At 36.4% G+C, this 17,460-nt stretch overlaps 2 long non-coding RNA genes and 1 pseudogene across 3 annotated transcripts; 1 reads left to right on the top strand and 2 right to left on the bottom strand.

Moving 5' to 3' along the window:
- Window positions 1–219: 219 nt before the first annotated feature.
- LOC137242400 (uncharacterized) lies at window positions 220–2,072 on the top strand. 2 transcript variants are annotated; one of them, XR_010950219.1, is made up of 3 exons: window positions 220–736; window positions 1,474–1,649; window positions 1,726–2,072. It is a non-coding gene; the product is annotated as an uncharacterized lncRNA (long non-coding RNA). The 2 variants fall into 2 exon arrangements; XR_010950220.1 differs by having other exon boundaries at window positions 221–736; window positions 1,507–1,649.
- A 9,711-nt stretch (window positions 2,073–11,783) lies between these two features.
- On the bottom strand, window positions 11,784–13,037 carry LOC137242399 (uncharacterized). The gene is made up of 3 exons (XR_010950218.1): window positions 12,718–13,037; window positions 11,990–12,127; window positions 11,784–11,920 (listed from the first exon to the last, which is right to left on the bottom strand). It is a non-coding gene; the product is annotated as an uncharacterized lncRNA (long non-coding RNA).
- Window positions 13,038–14,596: 1,559 nt separating this feature from the next.
- On the bottom strand, window positions 14,597–15,328 carry LOC137241679 (uncharacterized; annotated as a pseudogene).
- Between the last annotated feature and the right edge of the window lie 2,132 nt (window positions 15,329–17,460).

The raw sequence follows: 17,460 nt of genomic DNA, 5'->3' as shown, positions 1-17,460 counted from the left end.
TCAAGTTCAGAAAATCACAATTCAAATTCAGAATTTCCAATTTAAGTTCAGAATTTCCAATTCATATTCAGAAAATTACAATTCAAGTTCAGAAAATTACAATTTAAATTCAGAAATTTACAATTCAAGTTCAGAAATTTCCAATTCATATTCAGAAAATTACAATTCAAGATCAGAATTTCCAATTTAAGTTCAGAACATGGTACAATTACCAGGTAGAAGCATAAGTGAAAATGCAACCCTCCCGTGTATTTTGTTGTTGCCGCTTGACCATAAACTGTCAATCGTTCTTTCAATTTTTTCTGTCAAAAGTGACGGAAGAAGAAAACTGACATGTATTTTGTTGTCAACAAAAAGTGATAATATAGATTTAATAAGCCAAAAATTTTCAAATTTAAAAAATGCAGCGGAGAGAAGAACAAGCAGGAAGCAGAAACCAAATCCGAGGCGAAATCCAGAACAACGCCGTTCGTACCGTTCGCCTGTAAAACCAATACGTTATGAAGTATCCGCCGCTGAGAGTGAAAATTTCAAGAACCAAAAGCGATCAAAAGCTCTCGTACGGAAACGTTTGGTTCTGAAAGTGATTATTTTGTTGTTGAGACGACGCCAGCTAAACTTGTGGCACCCAAAATAACCGGTTCGGTGCAAACATCGTCGAACTCTTCAGTATAAAAACGGAAGCGTGAAGAAAGGAAAAGTGAACGCTCATGTCAGCAAGAGAAGCAATCCATGAGTAGGTAGTAGTGCAGTTTACGGTACCCACCCTAAAGTTGGGCCAAGATTTTCGAGTGAGGTATCGAAAGACGCGTATTAATCTCGAGAACAATAATCCGAAGGCGGAAAAGAAAAATTGTATCTCTGTCCGGAGATATTTGGGTAGTAGTGCAGTTTACGGTACCCACCCTAAAGTTGGGCCAAGATTTTCGAGTGAGGTATCAAAAGACGCGTATTAATCTCGAGAACAATAATCCGAAGGCGGAAAAGAAAAATTATATCTCTGTCCGGAGATATTTGCAGTTGAATTTGGCGATTTTAATGTGGTTGTTGTTGTTTTCGTACCCACAAAAAAAATTATGTGTGCTACCGCCACGGTTATACCACACACCCGGACTTGGCATGGCGTAGCCCAGGGTTATTTTTTATAAGTGCGGCCGAAGGCCGCTAACGCAGAAAGGTGTTCTGCGCAAAAATACTATGGATCCCACCCCCGGTTTCGGATGGACCCGCGGATCTTTTTCGGTTTTTCGTTAATATCTTTTGAACAGGTAAAAAAAGTTAACTTCCGCTTTCGGATTCTTGACCTAGACGTGAATATGCGTCTCTTGATACCTCACTCGAAAACTTTCGCCCAAATTTCGGTGGTTCCCGTAAACTGCACTATTACCCATGAGTAAATGGCTGGGTAAGAAGAAACCTGAAGAATTAGTTAAATCGTCGAAAAATGCATCTAAAACTAGTAAATATTCGCAGGCGAAAGAAACTAAAGCAGCAGAGGCGTCGTAGACGTATTGTTTATTCAACACCCGAAGAAATTGCAGATAATGAACGCAGCGGAAAGGCAAAATTGAGATTTAATGAAAATATGGAGAATATATTCAAAGATTTAATAGAAGTGCCAAAAAAGGTTGAAATCATTTTGAAATATTGTGAGTAGTACATATATTTGATTATTTATCATATTATGCCAATGAATATTAAATTTAGAATTTCGCTTTATAACAGATCACTGGATGATATGTCCGCTGATGAAATTTTAAATACCCTTCTTAATATAAGCATAAGCTGGATGAAGTTTTCCATAAGTTGCGCTCAAAGCCAAAAGTTACCGGTTATAATGGCATTAGTCATTATTTTGTATTGAACTTATATACTATATAAAGCAATGTAAAATGATGCACAAACTTGGTGAAGTGTACGTAAAAACACAAAAGGCACTTTATTGGTATGTAAAATATTTCTATATTTCATTATACGACAAACTAACCTTTTTCTGGGCAATGGATTTTTTGAAGTTCGAACCCTTGGCTCTTCCAAATATGTATATCCTGTTTAATGTTTTTTAAAAAATTATCTGTCCTTTGATCCCTTATAAAATCATATTAAAATAAGAAAGGCAGACCCCACCCAGATTTCACTTTTTTAATATGTTAGGGCTTTTGTCGGATATGACTTCGGTTCACCGAATTTCATGCGAACGTTCTGAGTTGCCCTGATCGAACCTTCCGGTCACCACCGGGCTAAGGGCCTCACTACATTCCCATGGTAGAACATTCCAGTCGTAAAAGGCAACTAAAACACACAAGCCCTAAGATTCGAGGGGTGAAAAATGGGTTCTCTCGGCAGTCGGCCTCGTACCTCAGCTTAGCGAATTCATATCCGAAAAGGACTCCCGTATCCATAACACCACTAACTTTTATTGTGGTTGTAGCAGTGCTTCGCCCAATCCAAAAGTTGCGATCACTCACACATCAATATCCTTTTACGGGAAACTTGGAGTTCGAGGAAATTTGCTAAGAGATAAGGGTGTAAGAGACGTTGGTTCCACATTGTAATTGAAAAGATGGTTGGTGATTTTAGTTGTTGTAGCGATAAACACTTTTGCTGCCGGCAAGGTACTTGAGAATTTGTTAAGGTTGTAGGTCCTGATCGAACGTCACACCCAGTATTATTGTTTGTAGGTCAGTTGGTAACGTAATGCCATCGACATGGGTGTCCAATATTGCCGAAATTTGCCGCACACACGTTGTAAACAAGACCGCCGAGGATTTGGTTTAATTCTTCCAGGTTTTGATGTTACGTTCCTGAACTACACCGATGCCCGCCGACCACACATATAATTTGCAGTCCACCTTTTAGATTTAGTAGACACTTCAAAGTCTAGAGCCAACGTTCTGTGATTGACGTGTCAAAGGTCTTGATAAGTCTAGCGCTACGAGTACTGTTTTATAACCCTAGAATATCATACTTATTTTTAATACGTAAACATCATACTTCGTCGAATCGACTACGGTAATATTTAAAAGGGTACAAAGGATGTCTCCTGTTTAAAAAAATGTCGAAATTTGTATTAATAAATTCTTTTTAATGTAATATGAAATAAGACAAAAACAGTTTAGCTTTTTAATATTATCTATACAAAAAATCAGCAAAAAAAACATATAATTTAAGGAGAAAAACTAAAAACAAAAACATGCATCGTCGTTTCGACGAAGTATGATATTCTAGGGATAATGGGGTCTTGGTTCATTTCGCAATTTATTTGTTTGTTGATGTCATTCAGAGCAGTGGTGGTAAGCAATTTTCGAAAGCCTTGCGGATGATTGGCAAGTCGTAGGCTTATGGTGAAATTACTACTGGCGATAGGAGAGAGTTCGGACGATATGAAACTCCTATGTTAGCTGGTTTTCCAAGCTTTAGTAGCGGTACCACCCTCACCAGTTTCAATTTGTGAGGCATTCAGGGACGGGCCTACTTCTTTAGATGATTTAGAATATTCGATGGCTTGTTGTTGTTGTTATAGCAGTGCTTCGCCCCATCCAATAGGAGCGACCGATCACATATTTTCTTCAATATCCTCTAACGGGAGTCCAAGGAAAGTTGCTGTTTTAACAGGGGTGGGCCATAGTGAGAGAGGTGTTAGCGGCGTTGGTTCTATATTACAATTGAGGAAATTGTTGGTGTCATGTGGGGACACATTGCAAGCAGGGTATACATTTTGTATGACGGGGTTGATTCTGGATAAGTAGGAGTTTAGCCTGTTACAGTATCCAGAACGAAGTTGAGCTAGAGTGTGCGAACCTCTTCCGCAAGTTTTGGGTACTGTTCTTTGAGTACTGGATTCACCGGGCAATTCCTGGCATAAAGGTCCGACGCCTGTTTTTGGAGTTCACTGATGACCTGCTTGTGTTTTTTTGCTTCATACGGCTGAGTTCTCAGGGCCGTATTACCTCATAATGCTTACGGAGATGACTCCTTAAGCTCCTAGGCGGTGTTGGCTTGAGCCATCTTTACTTCGTACAGAAAACGTTTAACCTATTTACAGTAATCTACGCTATTTGCTAATCCCTTAATGCCTGAGTGGCTGGTTTACATATTCAAGGATAAGTACAATTTTTCATATAACGAAGCTATTATGCGTTTAGAAGAACAAATACAATGGATGCAGATATTGGTGTAGAAGATCAGAAATGAGCCGCCTTATTGTATTATATGAATCCTTTTTAGTGCTAATACCCACATAATATATGTCTATGCAAAATAAGTATAAAAAGTTTAAATTTTTAAGTCGCACATCTTATTTATTTAATTTTATTTATCAGTCTACAAATTAAACAATTATACAGACAATTTAAAGATATAATTGACGATATAAATAACATATTCAGTCATCAATTTTAAAATAATATTAAACATTATTTAATTAAACGCTTGATAATTTGAATTCAAGACTTAGAAGTAAGCAGAAGTTTAAAATGTTGTAAACGAATTCTTGTAAGTATCTCCAAGCGACCTCGCTCAAAGTACTCATTAGGGAGCTGTTTGCCCAGTAGGGGGCACACGTGAATTTATGAACATGACAACAATAGAGGAAATTAATAGTAGACAAAATTAATACAGAATAAAATTTATACAGAATAAATTTGAGTACATATGTACATATAAAGACAATGATCAAATCACAATTTTGCAAACAAGTTTCCAATAACTAGTACCTTCATATTTAAAATAGAGGGTTGAGCAGTATTACCACGGTTAGCGTTCTTGCTTCATTTCAAATTACAAATTTAATGTAGTTAAATGACATTTTTTAATACTGAGAAGCGAGTCACAGGCTTCAAAATTATTGCAGTGTTTGTTAAAATCATGACATAAACAGCGAAGTGGTTCATGCATTTCATAATTCGATCTGCATGTAGCTAAAAAAATTTAAAGAAAATGTCTAGATGGCCTAGTTGAAACGTTAAACTTTATTTCGCCAAGCAAAAATGGACTATTTATCGACCCACTTATTAGTTGTACAATAAACCAGACCCCATGCATCTCCCTGCGGCTCTTTAACGTGGGCAACTGTAGTAGTTTTAACCGGTTGCAGTAGGGGGGAAAGATTTTTGGAAGTATCCCATGTTAAGTGTTTTAAATCAAAAAACAAAAATTGTTTCTGGACCATTCCAGCTTGTGAGAATGAACCTGACAACGTGGATTCCAAATTATTGAAGCGTATTCGAAAATAGGCCTGACCAATGATATAAAAACAGTTTTTGTAACGTATGGGTCATTGAATTCCTTAGACGAACGTTTAACGAATGTCCAGTACCTTTAGCCCTATTTACGCAGATTCAATATGAAATTTAAAATTCAGTTTTGGGTCCATTGTAACGCCTAGATCAATAAAGTTAGTCTTAAATAATCGCCAATAGCATAATCATGGGATTGAAAGGACTTCCTTGTAATACACATGAACTTACACTTAGGGAGGTTTAGTGACAAGGCGTTTACATTACACCAATCAACTAGACTATTCAGATCCGCTTGATAGGCATTACCAGGTTGACATCATCAGCGTACATCAACGGCTTGCAGCACTTCAAAACACTTGGAAGGTCATTAATGAACAACAGGAACAAAACTGGACCAAAACTGTGGAACACCAGAAGTTACGTTTATGAACCGAAGCCAGCAATTATTAAATATAACTGTTTGTTTTCTTTCCTTCAAATAAGAAGAAACCCAAGAGAAGAACAATGGAGGAAATCCTAACCGATTAAATTTGATTAAAAGTATGGAATGAGAAACTTTATCAAATACGTTACTAAAATCAGTATAAATAATATCAACTTCATAATTAGTCTTAAAACTGTTGGATACAAAGATTGTAAACTCAAGCAAGTTCGACACGGTAGACTTACCCTCGATGTATTTTAATGCAACAAAAATATGTACATACATATGTATAATATGCATGTAGTATGAAGATTAATGAAAATGCAAGCTTACTATGTAGGAGGGCATGTTTTTCTTTCAATTATTTTTTGTTTGTGTAATCAATTTGGAGCTTCCTCACAAAATGTTTTTCTGAGACTAAAACTCATTTCCGTGTAAACATTAGATTGATATTTATTATTAATATGTTTACATACTTTTTGATTTCACAATAAATTTAAAATATCACAATTTCATTTCACAGAAAGAATTTTTAATGTATTAATTCGTAAAATGTTTGAAAAAACTGCGAAATATGAAATTTTCACAACAAATTAAATTCGTCTTTGCTCTAACAACCAGGAGGCTTTTGTATCAATTTCGGTTTTAGGCTGAATCTGGTATCAGTACCTGCTATGGCAAAAGTTCGGTTTGGAGTGTTTCCGTATCGGTTATACTCCGGTTTTGTTTTCTTATCATCCCCTTTTTTCTATGTATTGCCCTGAAAATAACCATAATTTTAATAATATAGAGGATATAAATAATCCAAAAGTAAATTTATAAAATGTAAAACATAATTGTCTAGCAAATTTTGCTCTTGGTGGCCCTGATAAGGGCCGTTTTGCGTAGGCATAATTGATTAGCAATTTTTTCTCTTTGGTGATTAGTGGTGGCCCTGATAAGGGCCGTTTTTCGTATCGTCAGGGTTGTGCTGAAATAAGGATATAATTTTTATTTGAGTAAAATAATTATAAATCTTTCTTTTACCAGATTATAGAGTTACTTTACTAATTTTTTTGTTTCGCATTACTCGCGACTTTGCTTTCTCTACCTTTCAGCGGTTATTCAAATGCCGTATTCGGAAAAAGATGCGGCACTTGAAAAAAAATCTTTTTACATTTTCTGGAAGGTCCACATATGTGCTCTGGTCAACCAAGTACTGTTTCAAATTTTTGAAAAATGCGATTTCAGTTGAGTTCACGTTGTTAAATACAGCTTCTAAACTCTTTATGCCATTCATGAAGTGAAACGAAGGTTTCTTCAAAAGACCCTTTGATACAAGATCGGTATAAGGATATACCGTGGCATTTGTATCCTCATATTGCTTGAGATTCTGCTTTCGGATTATAAAACCCGCCAAGTACGCTAATGCGTCTTCTTGCAGAACGCCAATATCACAGTGTATATTAATACCGCTTAGCGCGTCAACAATTTCATGGTCTTCACCTTCCGCTTCATTGGGCTCGTTAGGGTTTGCTCAATCGGGAGAAAATCGTCAGGGTTCGATGTATTGAGCCATTCTGTTGAGTCTTGTTGTACATTTCCAGTGTTATCTAAATTTTTAGTATTTCTTGCTGTAAGAATATTTAAGTAGTGAAAATTAAATATGGTACAATCAGCACGAACTATTACCCAGTATATATTTACGAAGCCTATATCGGAAATATTTCGGTGTAGGATTATCATTAAGACCCCCATAACTACGAATGGTCCCGAAAAAGTGTTCAAGTAAATCTTGATTTAGACGCCGAGTCGCAATATATTTGAAATTATACGTTGATTGTAGATATTCGTACAACATTGGCAGAGCTCTAGTGGTCATCAACACACCCTTCTGAAATATTTCTATGTCCGTTTTTTCAGTTTGTGCCTTTCCTTCTTTGGGAATTACCGGTATTACCACTTCTGACATAAATTTATCCATCCTTTGTAGGATTTCTTTCTGCTGCTGGAGGTTGAGGCCAAATGGCTCCTTTAAGAAAAACTTTTTGTATACGGTTTGTAATATATTTATTAAATACTTTACTTTTCCCGGGTAGTGGTAGTTATCTACAGATGAGTTAACCACATCGAACCAATCATTCACTAGCTGGATTAAATCCGCTGTATCAACCGCATTGCAAACGTCCATACCTAGCTGGTGGCAGCGCCGTATGGCGTTTGCGGTAGTGCTGGAGAATAACTCTGCCGCTAGCTTTACTTTTTGTTTGCCTAATTTATATAAAGGAAACATTTAAATACATAAATACCTTCCCAATAAACTTGCTCTGGCCCCTTCGTCCGGAAAACTCAGTACAAAAATTTAAGAAATTTCTGTACGTGTTTTTTTCTTATGCCATTTTTCACTATACTTCATTCTGGACGACAAAACAAAAAATTCCGGACGAATAACCACTTCTACTACAGCACACTTACTTATGCCTTTCACTGCTAGGTGCTCCTCTTTCACTTTGTATGCTATAGACACATCACTTTGAGAGGTATGTTTCATCACATCTAATATAGCACGAGTGTTAATAATTTTTCCGTTCCATTTCAGGCCGGTTTGGATATAATGATTCCTTATTAGTTTTAATAAATGTGGAGCGTCAGCAAAGGTGAAAATTTTTTCTTCTGCGTACTCTGAATTAGGAAACCATGGTCGATCTATAAATGTTATGATATAGCAGGAAGGAACTTTAAATTTTTGGAACGCGACTTTTACCTATAGTAGCACCAAGGTTCCTCCACAAACTTTGGTTTGACGTTCCCATATCACAAACTGTTGCAACGACGGGAAAGCCAGCGCCCTGTACCGATAATATTATACTTTTGAGAATTTTAGCATCGATCTTGCAATCGAAATCACAAAAGACTCGTTGTTTCCAGCTCTAATACAACCCCCGTGCCATTACCACTTGGACAAGCTTCGCCGGTTGCCTCACGAAGTCTCCATTGGATTCGTACTCATAGACTTCAGCCACTTTCATCTCATCGAATGCCAATACACACACTTTTTCTTGTGCCGAAAGTTCACTTATGTTGCGCATAAGGTCTAATGAGATATGCAATATACCTTCACATACAGGCACTTTTTGACACCATCTTTGCAGAGTGCTAACATGTGGAAGTGGAAACCCATTTTGGTATAAATGCCTATAAGCTCTGGGTCCAGAGGCGTGAAGGCATATTGCCTTCGATATGTCATTCCACTTCCATCTTACGGTTTTGTCTAACAAACAAAAAAGCGCATATTGAGATAAAAGAGTTGAACAAAGGTAGTAATAAAAAAATATTCCCAATCTATTTTCCCCACATTTTCTCCTCCTTTGGAAACTTAACCTGTGGTGACTTATTTTAACCTTTGAACCGAGGGAGGGGACTTTTCGAAAACCTACAGCTGAGTATATCATGTTCGGTTGCAACCGAACATACACTTTTTTATTTATATGCAAATGAATAACAATACTTCATATACAATAAGCAAGAATTTTTGGAAGTTCTGCAATCGGTCAGGAATTAGATCGCAAATAGAATTCGTGAGTAGCTCAAACGATTAATCTATGTAAGCTTATCTCTCGTGTACACAAACCTATTTTTTTCTTTTTATAGAGATATACATACACAAAGTAAAACATGGCTGTGTGGGCGAGCTAACAGATTACTTTCCTAGGACTCGTGGAGCTACTACAACTAAATAATTACACTATTCAAGTTAAAGAAGAGGTGTTTGGCGTGAGCGTATGCACCGAAAACTATACGTTGTTTGGGCATCGGTAACCCACTCAGCATTTTGGTGATTCAATTTTGAATTTCCCTACATATCAATACAATTTGATTACTCTTTCTGACTAAACAATGAGTTATCATACAATTGAACAAAAGAAATAATCAAATATGAATGATGAAAAACTAAAAAGCATTTTTCGATCAATTTTTGGAATAATTTTTGAAGTCCTTTAATGACTAAATTTTAATATTTCATAAAAACCAACAAAACTTACTTACTTAATTGGCGCTTAACCATCTAAACGGTTATGGCCGTCCAACAAGGCGCCAGTCGCTCCTTCGTTCCGCCAACCGGCGCCAATTGGTCACACCAAGGGAGTTTAAATCGTTTTCCACCTGGTCCTTCCAACTGAGTGGGGGCCGCCCTCTACCTCTGCTTCCATAGGCGGGTTCCGATAGAAACACTTTCTTGGCAGGAGCATCATCTTTCATTCGCATAACATGGCCTAACCAGCGCAGCCGCTGCGTTTTAATTCGCTGGACTATGTTGATGGCTGCGTATAGCTCGTACAGCTCATCATTAAATCTTCTTCGGTACTCGCCATTGCCAACGCGTAGAGGTCCATAAATCTTTCGAAGAACTTTTCTCTGGAACACTCCCAAAGCCGATTCATCTGCTGTTGTCATGGTCCATACTTCTGCCCCATATAGCAGGACGGGTACGATAAGTGACTTGTAGAGTATGATTTTCGTTCGCCGAAAGAGGAATTTACTTTTCAATTGCCTACCTAGTCCAAAGTAGCATTTATTGGCAAGATTGATTCTTCGCTGGATTTCAGTGCTGATGTTGTTGCTAGTGTTGATGCTGGTTCCCAAATAAACGAAGTATTTTACTATTTCGAAATTATGGCTGCCAACAGTAGCGTGGTTGCCAAGGCGCGTATGTGCTGACTCTTTGCTGGATGACAGCAGGTACTTCGTTTTGTCCTCATTCACCATCAACCCAACAAAAAGAATAATCAAATATGCTTACCTTTGATGATAAAAAACTGAATATAGTTTTTCAATCACATTTTAGAATCATATTTGAATCAAATGTGTTTACTTTAGGTGATCAAAAATTTATAATCATTTTTCATTCAGCTTTCTGAATCTTTTATGAATATATTTGTTGACTGAATAATGATTTTATTCTTATTGAAATTTTACTTTTCATTAAAGATCTTATTTTTTTCGCATACACATATTTTTTCATGAAGCTAAGAAAAAATATATAAAAAAAGATATTCTTCAAGACAAAAATAATGTAATGCTGCTCGTGAACGAAGATTTCCCCAACCATTTCTCTGCTTCAGCTTCCCAGAAAATACTTAATGATTGGACAATACATAGGTTGTGAGCTATTTGAACCCCAGGTAAATGAAACTATCTTGACATACCTGGATACGGCGTCAACATCCCGTATCGTATCCGTATTTTAAGATGCTGACGATAATGCTGATGTTGGATGTTGTAGTCGCAGGTGTATATCGGTCAAGTTTGTTTGCGAGTTAGCTATGGTTCGAATAGCTCACTTTCGCATGCTTTCTTCCCTGATGAAATAATATTATTATGTAGTATCCTATTTTGAATGAGATATGAAGAAAAAATGCATTATAATGGCATTCAAAAATGATTAAAAAATCTCAACCAAAACGATTGAAATATATTCACGAATATGATCAGAAAATGACTGTGAAAAGCAGTCAAATATTACTCTAAAACTATTAAAGTTCAATTTTACAATGATATCAAATATGAATAAAAAGCGTTTCGAAATAGGAATCATAAATGATTATTCAAGAATAATCACATTTATGGTACATTTTTCTCTCGACGATACGTTAATTTTCGAACAGAAAATGCTTTTAAATTTGAACGTTTTTAATCATCTTGGGGTATGATATTTAAATATAAATATATATATATATACTGATCAAAACTTTCAAAAAATACTGGCTGGGAACTATTTTGTTTTATTTTGTAATGTTGAATACATAAATGGTTTTAAGCCCAATCCCAAGTTCTATGCACAAATAAAAGTTATGGTATTTTACTCCTAAGCTCTACGCATGCGAATTAGTATATATATAATACAAGGTAACGGAAAACACTTACCACGTAGCAACATCTTCTGCATCTGTCCTTCTGTAAAAACAGACTCCACGGCAGACATTACGATGGCAGTGTTGGCATTTTTCTTTTCAATTCTTCATTATCCTCACGTAGCTTAAGATTTTCCACCCTCAAGCGGGTAATTTCTGACTCCATTGCGCACTGGAGTAATATGTATTTCACTAAATAATTTTAATTTAGATGAGGTATTAGAAAGACTAAAATGTAAAGTGAATAAACTACGGGAACTTAGTGCGTCTGGGTTTCACAGGTTATTTGTTGAACATTATGTATATCTGTTTGTGTGCTGCAGTTTTTCCGTACCAAGTATTGGCTTTTCGCTCCAAAGGTGTCACTTAAACAAAAAAAACCAAACATGTAGAAGGGAATTTATCAAATAACTTGCATACATATATTAACTTACTTTTCTTTCATGTTAGAGATGAAAGGTTCACTTTGTAGCGGCGAAAGTATTGTCCGAAATTTTGGTAGATCACCGTAGGAATTACGGTTGGGGACGACGAGACAACTTTCATTTTTAACCAACCCTTGATTAGTACTCCTAAGTCATAAATAAGGTAATAGTGCAGTTTACGGAACCCACCGAAATTTGGGCCAAAATTTTCGAGTGAGGTATCAGAGGACGCGTATTCACGTCTAGATCAATAATCCGAAAGCGGAAGTTAACTTTTTTCACCCGTTCAAAAGATATTAACCGAAAACCGAAAAAAGACCCCGGGTCCCTCCGAAACCGGGGGTGGGATCCATAGTATTTTTTCGCAGAACACCTTTCTGCGTTGGCGGCATTCGGCCGCGCTTATAAAAAATAACCCTAGGCTACGCCATGCCAAGTCCGGGTGTGTGGTATAACCTTGGCTACCGCCACGGTGATGCAAAATTTTTTTTGTGGGTATAAACGCAACAACAACCACATTAAAATCGCCAACTTCAACTGCAAATATCTCCGGACAGAGACAAAATTTTTCTTTTCCGCCTTCGGATTATTGTTCTCGAGATTAATACGCGTCTTTTGATACCTCACTCGGAAATCTTGGCCCAACTTTAGGCTGGGTACCGTAAACTGCACTACTACCATAAATAAAATTATATTTCATTTTATATCTTGCACCAATCGGGAAAGTGGATACTTACATAAAAGCCGGTAAATATAGCGACGGAGTTGAGTTGGGCATCAAATTTACTCTCTTCGCTCCCACAATAAGGTCAGAGGGCTTGAAAATGGAGCGAGCAAATGAAGCCATTTTGCGTAAACTTAACGCCACAAGCTTTTTCCCAATTTTTCCTCTTCCTTGGATCTTGCGGGACTGTGAAAAGCTTCACACCCGCTTTCTCCTTTCTAATATTGCACAAACAACACTTTCCCATATTTAAATATACACAAAACACAAGTAAATTCTTTTTTCTTTTCTTACAAAAATTTGCAAAACATTGAAAAACCACTGCGTACTAAGAAATTTTCACATCAAACGTATATAAACAAAAAATGTAAACATAAACAAAGTTTGACATTTTATGACCTCCTTCGAATGAAAAACATGTAAAATGCAACTCTGATGCGTTTACCTGGTAATTGTAGCATGGTTCAGAGATTTACAATTCAAGTACAGAAATTTCCAATTCATGTTCAGAAAATTATATTTCAAGTTCAGAAAATTACAATTTAAGTACAGAAAATTGTTCAGGTATTTTTATTTCATCCAAAGGAAATCTGTGCATGCAAAATTGCTTAAACATATATGTTAATTTTATTAATTCGTAAATAAATACATACATAGCTTCCTCTTCAAAAGAGCATGTGGCTTTTCCAAAATAAATATGTAAACAAAAAACCCTTCCATATGAATATCAGAAAAACCTCGCTACATTCCATTACGCTTCGCTTTTTATATATTATACTTTGTATGAATGTGAAAAATTTTTTTTTACCTTGGCCGCGCACGTGTATTTACATTTACAGAATGAAGTAAAATCATAGGAATTTTGACTCAATTACTTTTACGAACATGTGTGAAAAAAAGTGTGAAAAAAATTTTCAAAGCACAAAGTAAAATTTTCTGAATTTGAATTGTAATTTTCTGAATATGAGTTGGAAATTTCTGGTCTTCAATTGGAATTTCTGAACTTGAATTGTAATTTTCTGAACTTGAATTGGAAATTCTGAACTTAAATTGAAAATTCTGAATTTGAATTGTGATTTTCTGAACTTGAATTTTAATTTTCTGAATATGAATTGGAAATTACTGAACTTGAATTGTAAATTTCTGAATTTAAATTGTAATTTTCTGAATATGAATTGGAAATTCTGAACTTAAGTTGGAAATTCTGAATTTGAATTGTGATTTTCTGAACTTGAATTTTAATTTTCTGTATATGAATTCGAAATTTCTGAACTTGAATTGTCAATTTCTGAATTTAAATTGGAAATTCTAAATATGAAATGGAAATTTCTGAACTTGAATTGTAATTTTCTGAATATGAATTGTAAATTTCTGAACTTAAACTGGAAAAGGTGTAAACCTTTTAGTGATAGCGGAATTCTGAGTGCACTAAAATTTTAATGCACCCTGCCCAGATATGGTTATAATTATGTTACAAAAAATTCGAAATTTGTTGTACTGTGTAACCAATATGCAACTAATTTGTTTATTATTAAAACTAAATAAAATTGCAAAATCTTATGATTATTTAAGTTTACCTAAATTTTGTACTTCTTACTTAGGCGCTTTTAAAAAATTTCAGTTATGCAGGGGTGGCTTTCCGTAATTCGATATGGAACAAAAACGAGTATCAAATAATCGTTTTTGGGTTCCGTAACACAAAAACTTTGAAACTTTAATTTGTGTGGTTTCTATATTTAAAATGAAAATTATTAAAAACACACAAATATATGAACATTCGCTACGAAAAGTGATATAGGGAAAAGTATAGATTATATGCTGAAATAACAGCTCTTGGCCAGGTAAACTCCAAGTCAATCGGGTACGTGGAATTGCCTGATGTGGGGTGGTATTCATTCACAACTTTGAAATGAGTTATGCAATATTGGCCTGTTATACTGCCATGCCACTTCACCGTGGGGCGTCATAAAATACTCCATGAAGTTTTCTCGCACATTCATCGCGTTGTCTGTCCCTCTACCTAATGTGCTGCTTGGCCTAATTGATGGGAGTATCCCGTTTTCCCCCAGCTCTGTTCGCCAGCTACCTCTCACAGCAATTCCCTCAGTATCATCGTCGACATCACATCTTTGTATGTATATGGATTTTCGTGTCAGGAGAAAGTTATGCAGCACACAAATCACGAGGATAATATCTTTCGCATGCTCCGGTTTCACATCCATTGGTCTTCTGAGAATTCAAAAACGAGACGCACATATTCCGAACACATTCTCAATTACATTTCTTGCCCGCGATAGCCTATAATTAAAAATTTTGTGCGACATCACCTGTTCCCGATAGCAAAATGGTTTCATTAAGTAACGCGTCATTGGGAAACGCCTCATCAGCTACACTCACAAAAGGCATTTCAGCAATTTCTATCGGAAGTGGCCTCGGAGGCGGGAAATTTAATGTGTTGTCAGCAAGAGCACTTGAAAGAGGGCATCTGAAATTTTGATTAAGTTATGATAATTCTGGTGCAACATACATGTGATTTACCTTGCGAAAACGCCCCTGTCAGACTCACGGCCATATGCCCCAACTTCAACAAACAAAAATTTGTAGTCAGCATCCGCCAAAGCCATCAGGACAATGTTGTTATACCTTTTGTAATTGAAATACTCCGAACCGCAGTTTGATGGAGCTTGAATAGCAATATGCTTTCCATCTAATGCCCCGCAGTAATTAGGAAAATGCCATCGCTCGTTAAAACGGTCAGCAATCTTCGTCAATTCGTCATGGGTGCTCGGAACCTTTACGGAAGATAAAACATATTTTTTAACGTTTTTTGCAGGAATACACATGTTACGCTCCCCACCTTTAAAAATTCTTCTCCTAAAACAGTTTAAAGAGCCCGACATGTCTCATGTATTATCTTACAAATGGTGTTTTTCCCCAGAAGGAAAACACTCATCAGACTAGAAAAGCTGTCGCCAGTTGCTAAATAACGCAAAGTAACAGCAATTCTTTCGCCAACCGATATAGGTTTTCGAAAAACTGTTTTTTTCTTGCAAATATATGGATTGAGGCGCTCCACAAGAAAATCAAAATCTTCCACAGACATTCGCAAAAAATTGCTTAGCCACTTTGGATCCCGCTTGACCAGCTTAGTGCGCAACGTAGAATAAAACCCACATGTCTCTCTATTCCGCAGACCGGGTCGAATCCACCACTGTTTCGGGTTTATTTGGTTATACCTTTTATTTTTCCAAGCTCGTAGCGATGTTACCAAACAAAGAGCGGCAGTAGCTATACTAATTTTTATATTTTTACGCATTTTATTTGTTTATATTATTTTACTTTCTAATATTCTTTATATTTATATAAGGCTGATCATCTGCCAAAAAATGACGTTTAGGCTTTTACATCAAACATGAAAATGGAATGTCAATCAACTGACACGTAAGGTTTGACAACAAAAATGAAAACGGATGGTCAATCAATTGGCGCGTAGTTTTGACGAAGGTGTTTGACACTCATACTTTGTGTCAGTTAAGGAGATTTAATGAAAACGCTTTTGACACCAAATGACCAGCTGTCACATGATGTCAGTAGTTTTGACATAATGGAAACCAGCTTTATGTAGCATAAAATTAGGGCGTAATTATTATTAAAGATACGCGCACATTACGCCTCGCGACACGTAGCAGCAGCGGCGCCTCACAGAGCGACATATTTTGGCAAATCACATTAAGCGGCAATCGAGCGACACATTGCGGCAAAAGTTTGTGTTTATTTTTGTTTGCAAAATGGACGACACAGTTTATGAAGCTGTAATTATTTCATTTTTGTGCGAAGAAGACGAAAGGAAAAGAAAAAGGTCGTGGCTATGGGTCCAAGACATCTCATCCTCAAGATATGAGGAAGGAGTGTTCCACCCAGATTGAAAAAAGATGGTGCAAAATTATTTGCATGTATTCTTATGAGGCAATTCACACCTAGCGGCAGATGCACTGCGCTAAACTTCACAACGCGGCTTTTTTGCCTAGTTGATCAAATTTGCCGCGCTGTGCCGGGTCGCGGAGTGCTGCTGACGCTAGGTATGAATTGCCTCATAAGAATACATGCAAAGAATATTTGTAGTGCAGTGCAGTGCTGCGTAGTGCAGCCTAATGTGGCCTTACCTTAAATATTTGGATGTTAACTTATGACCCTATTACGGTCAACAACTCAACTTAGTTGGGTTGTAATTAAAACAACTAAACTTTCAGATAACTAATCTCCTGTTCGTTAGTACGAATTACAACTTATTTCAGTTGAAGTTGATTTGGTGTTGCCAACCTAGGAAAGTGATGATTTGACAGATAAATGAACAGCTGATCAATTTGTGGCGGACATTTAAGCATTTGCAAAAGTGATTATGTTATTAAAAGCAAAAGGGATATTAGATGAAATCTATTTTATAATGGCGCAAATGTTGGTGATTGATATGTCGCGAATACGAAAAACATTCGCGTGATCATTCCAAACCCTTGGAACTACCAAGCGTCAAGTAAGACAATGATCAAATGACAAATGATGAGCTTCAAATGAAGTTATTTTGCAGATTTGAAAGGAAGCATTTGCTGATTACTAAACACAATTAAGGACCATTTCCACAAACGTTTTCGAGGGAAGGCTTTATTCCTATTTTAAAAATATGCGCCACAATCAAACTCCTTGGTGATATCGCAGCTATCAAAAATGCTGTGGAAATGATTTTGGTGTTGGACTGGTT

The sequence above is a fragment of the Eurosta solidaginis genome, chromosome 2, assembly GCF_040869045.1.
Source record: "Eurosta solidaginis isolate ZX-2024a chromosome 2, ASM4086904v1, whole genome shotgun sequence".
In the NCBI taxonomy this organism is placed as follows: domain Eukaryota; kingdom Metazoa; phylum Arthropoda; class Insecta; order Diptera; family Tephritidae; genus Eurosta; species Eurosta solidaginis.
The sequence above is the reverse complement of the archived record's forward strand: the minus strand, read 5'-3'. Positions and strand labels throughout refer to the sequence as shown.